General features: G+C 48.5%; 3 non-coding genes across 3 annotated transcripts in view; all 3 read left to right on the top strand.

Moving 5' to 3' along the window:
• The first annotated feature begins 664 nt into the window (after nucleotides 1-664).
• On the top strand, nucleotides 665-2655 carry LOC143206080 (small subunit ribosomal RNA). The gene has a single exon (XR_013008111.1). It is a non-coding gene; the product is annotated as a small subunit ribosomal RNA (ribosomal RNA).
• A 709-nt stretch (nucleotides 2656-3364) lies between these two features.
• LOC143206077 (5.8S ribosomal RNA) lies at nucleotides 3365-3520 on the top strand. Its single transcript, XR_013008108.1, has one exon. It is a non-coding gene; the product is annotated as a 5.8S ribosomal RNA (ribosomal RNA).
• A 418-nt stretch (nucleotides 3521-3938) lies between these two features.
• Nucleotides 3939-4874, top strand: part of LOC143206078 (large subunit ribosomal RNA) — a 4095-nt gene continuing 3159 nt past the window's right edge. The window contains exon 1 of the ribosomal RNA XR_013008109.1: nucleotides 3939-4874. This exon is cut by the window's right edge and continues 3159 nt beyond it. This is a non-coding gene — a ribosomal RNA (large subunit ribosomal RNA).

Here is a 4874-nt window from a genome sequence, read left to right as displayed (position 1 = left end):
TATCGGGAAGCGTACGACGACGACGACGGTATCACTGCGAGATCGCGAATTCGGCGGGAACATTCGGCTTCGTTAGAAGAAGATGATCCACGATTCATATGCGATTGGAATTATTATTTTTATGGACGTATCGGTTTTTCATCGGAACGTTCATAAAACAGCAACACATTTTGCGATAGCTCTCTGCTCTCCGAGCGAGAATAAAATAAAAAATCACGAAACGTTTCTCGTACGAGGTTTCCTTGTCGCTTTATATATTTCTATCTAGCGAAGGGTTCGGAGAGAATGTTTTTCGAGGTCTTATAAACGCCGAACGATATTTTGCGGCATCCAATTTTCGACGTAGTCGACGATCGTCGTCGATAATCGAGATAATTGGGTGCCTAGTCGATCGGTTGTGTATAAAAAAAACAAAAGATGTGTCTAAGATGATGATATCGTTTTGTTTTATTAGACAACTAATATTAAAATGTAAGAGCGTGGCGCCTCGGACCGGTTTTTCCGTCGTCTAGGCGCGCTATCATGCACCTCCTTTTTATTAGTCGTCGATATATATTATATATCGTCGTCTTACGCACACGTTTCTTTATAAGTCAAACTTATAAAATAAACTGTGTCTGTATTTGTTTTATCTGCTTCGTGTCGATAAAATAATAAGAACAGTTCCCTGGTTGATCCTGCCAGTAGTCATATGCTTGTCTCAAAGATTAAGCCATGCATGTCTCAGTACATACCGAATTAAGGTGAAACCGCGAAAGGCTCATTAAATCAGTTATGGTTCCTTAGATCGTACCCACAATTACTTGGATAACTGTGGTAATTCTAGAGCTAATACATGCAAACAGAGCTCCGACCAGAGATGGAAGGAGTGCTTTTATTAGATCAAAACCAATCGGTTTCGGGTTCGCGCTCGTCATCGTACAACTTGGTGACTCTGAATAACTTTAAGCTGATCGCACGGTCTCGCACCGGCGACACATCTTTCAAATGTCTGCCTTATCAACTGTCGATGGTAGGTTCTGCGCCTACCATGGTCGTAACGGGTAACGGGGAATCAGGGTTCGATTCCGGAGAGGGAGCCTGAGAAACGGCTACCACATCCAAGGAAGGCAGCAGGCGCGCAAATTACCCACTCCCCGGCACGGGGAGGTAGTGACGAAAAATAACGATACGGGACTCATCCGAGGCCCCGTAATCGGAATGAGTACACTCTAAACCCTTTAACGAGGATCAATTGGAGGGCCAGTCTGGTGCCAGCAGCCGCGGTAATTCCAGCTCCAATAGCGTATATTAAAGTTGTTGCGGTTAAAAAGCTCGTAGTCGAATTTGTGTCTCGCGCCGCCGGTTCATCGTTCGCGGTGTTAACTGGCGTGTTTTTCGCGAGACGTCCTGCCGGTGGGCTTAGTCGTGTCGCGTCGCCGTCGCGCGTGCGTTTCGGCGTGCGTGTTGTGCGCGTCGTGGTTACGACGGCCCAACTCAATCCTGCCGCGGTGCTCTTTACTGAGTGTCGAGGTGGGCCGGCACGTTTACTTTGAAACAAATTAGAGTGCTCAAAGCAGGCTAAAATTTCGCCTGAATACTGTATGCATGGAATAATGGAATAGGACCTCGGTTCTATTTTGTTGGTTTTCGGAACCCCGAGGTAATGATTAATAGGAACGGATGGGGGCATTCGTATTGCGACGTTAGAGGTGAAATTCTTGGATCGTCGCAAGACGAACAGAAGCGAAAGCATTTGCCAAAAACGCTTTCATTGATCAAGAACGAAAGTTAGAGGTTCGAAGGCGATCAGATACCGCCCTAGTTCTAACCTTAAACGATGCCAGCTAGCGATCCGTCGACGTTCCCTAATATGACTCGACGGGCAGCTTCCGGGAAACCAAAGCTTTTGGGTTCCGGGGGAAGTATGGTTGCAAAGCTGAAACTTAAAGGAATTGACGGAAGGGCACCACCAGGAGTGGAGCCTGCGGCTTAATTTGACTCAACACGGGAAACCTCACCAGGCCCGGACACCGGAAGGATTGACAGATTGAGAGCTCTTTCTTGATTCGGTGGGTGGTGGTGCATGGCCGTTCTTAGTTGGTGGAGCGATTTGTCTGGTTAATTCCGATAACGAACGAGACTCTAGCCTGCTAACTAGGCGCTTTTTGACATCCTAAAGGCCCGCCGGCCGCGTTGCTTTCGGGTTTCGCGGTTCGTGCGCGGTTTTTACTGTCGGCGTACAAACTATTCTTCTTAGAGGGACAGGCGGCTTCTAGCCGCACGAGATTGAGCAATAACAGGTCTGTGATGCCCTTAGATGTTCTGGGCCGCACGCGCGCTACACTGAAGGAATCAGCGTGTCTTCCCTGGCCGAGCGGCCCGGGTAACCCGCTGAACCTCCTTCGTGCTAGGGATTGGGGCTTGCAATTGTTCCCCATGAACGAGGAATTCCCAGTAAGCGCGAGTCATAAGCTCGCGTTGATTACGTCCCTGCCCTTTGTACACACCGCCCGTCGCTACTACCGATTGAATGATTTAGTGAGGTCTTCGGATCGACACGCGATGGCGTTTCGGCGTCGTCGATGTGTAGGAAAAGATGACCAAACTTGATCATTTAGAGGAAGTAAAAGTCGTAACAAGGTTTCCGTAGGTGAACCTGCGGAAGGATCATTACAGTGTGTTGTTATGCCTATATATATATAATAGGTAAACGTACAAGTCTGTAAAAATCATTGTCGAACGTTAAAGAGCCATCTACGAAGTTCGGAAGTTCCGATCGAATTTCGACGTCGTCAACGTAGCTGTTTTCGGGTACCTATAATATATGGTTTTAAAAGATGTACGCCCGAAAGCGGAGATATATACGATGAAGATGTTGTTATATAGGACGACGAGTAATAATCGTCGGCCTACGACGGATTTCGTTATAAATGGACAAATCGAGCGCAAAATAAAACGATTTTGCCAATTATATTTCTAATCGACGTTTCGATCCTCATATCGACGAACATATACGATGATCGGTAATGTGATTAGTTTACGAAAATCTTATCACCCTTCGTTTGTTTCATTCCAAAAGGGTGAGATTTAGTTTACGAAAATATTGCCAAACTATGATCAGGCGTATGCTCTTTTGTTGTCGTACGAGGTGAGACGACGAAAATTTACAACGAACGTCACCATTTCGAGTAGTCTGTCTCCGCTCCTCTCGTTGTGTGTAGTGGAGAAGACGAAAATAAACCGTAAGAGCGTTTTAAAGTCGACGGCGGCTGCGAAAGGGGCGCAAGCGCTGTCTATGACGTGAGCGCGCGTCGTCGTCGTCGTCGTCGTCTTATAATAGAAACGTTTCGATATGCGTTTAAAACCTAACTTAAAAAAAGATTACCCTAAACGGTGGATCACTTGGCTCGTGGGTCGATGAAGAACGCAGCTAATTGCGCGTCAACTTGTGAACTGCAGGACACATGAACATCGACATTTCGAACGCACATTGCGGTCCTGGGATCTCATACCCGGGACCACTCCTGGCTGAGGGTCGTATCTCATTTCAAGACTGCTCGGATTTTCTTTGATCTTCGCGATCGACGAGAAATGTCTGAGCGTGCTGAGCGTATAAGCGCGATTCGATCGCGACGTTCTAAAACGTGACAGCGGACCCGTACGTGTGACCTAACTCTCTCGTACGGGTCGTACGAATATGAAAGGGATGAGACGTGTTTAAAACGGTCGTTCGCACGTTTTTGTGATAAACGTAGCGCGCACCATTAATACGATCGTCGTATCCGATAAAATTAGTTTTTAATCGACGTCGGATCGTAGGTGCGTTGTCTCTCGAATACGAGGGAGAAAACACCGTTTTCGACGGCGCGTCCTTTTCCATTCTAAACTTTTATATTCGTATTGGCTCCTAATCTTCATTATTATGATGATTACGAGCGCCACGCATATTAAACTAGCGACCTCAGAGCAGGTGAGACTACCCGCTGAATTTAAGCATATACTAGCGGAGGAAAAGAAACTAACTAGGATTCCCTTAGTAGCTGCGAGCGAACAGGGATTAGCCCAGCACCGAATCCCGCGACCGACATCGGCGCCGGGAAATGTGGTGTTCGGGAGGGTCCATTATCTCGACGTTACGTCGCGCGTCCAAGTCCATCTTGAACGGGGCAACAGCCCATAGAGGGTGCCAGGCCCGTAGCGACCGTGACTGACGGCGAGAGGATCTCTCCTTAGAGTCGGGTTGCTTGAGAGTGCAGCCCTAAGCGGGTGGTAAACTCCATCTAAGGCTAAATATAACCACGAGACCGATAGCGAACAAGTACCGTGAGGGAAAGTTGAAAAGCACTTTGAAGAGAGAGTTCAAGAGTACGTGAAACCGTTTAGGGGTAAACCTGAGAAACCCGAAAGGTCGAAGGAGAGAAATTCATTCGCGGCTCGTAGTAGGCGGCGTGCGATCGCGTGACACGTGACGTTTCGGCGTTGCGCGCGCCTTTCGTACGTCGATCCGGCGACGAACGCGTGCACTTTTCTCCTTGTAGGACGTCGCGATCCGTTGGGCGTCGGCTTAAGGCTCGAGGTGGAGACCGTAGACTGCGGTTCGCGCCGTTTTCGTTTACGGACCCTCGTGTTCGCGGTCGACTCGCTCGACGGTATACGAATGGTTTAAGGCCGCTACTCGTTAGCGTTCGGCTCGTCGCAAGCGCGTCAGATGCACGTCGGTAATCGGACCCGGTGCCGTTTCCGACCTCTGATGACTGTTGGCGACGAGGTTCTCGAACAGACCTAGACCGATCGGCGACGCTATAGCTTTGGGTACTTCAGGACCCGTCTTGAAACACGGACCAAGGAGTCTAGCATGTGCGCGAGTCATTGGGAATCACTAAACCTAAAGG

The sequence above is a fragment of the Rhynchophorus ferrugineus genome, unplaced genomic scaffold, assembly GCF_030347505.1.
Source record: "Rhynchophorus ferrugineus isolate W39M unplaced genomic scaffold, kcgeb_rfMv2 rfM539, whole genome shotgun sequence".
Lineage (NCBI taxonomy): Eukaryota > Metazoa > Arthropoda > Insecta > Coleoptera > Curculionidae > Rhynchophorus > Rhynchophorus ferrugineus.
This window is presented reverse-complemented; position numbering and strand designations above follow the sequence as displayed.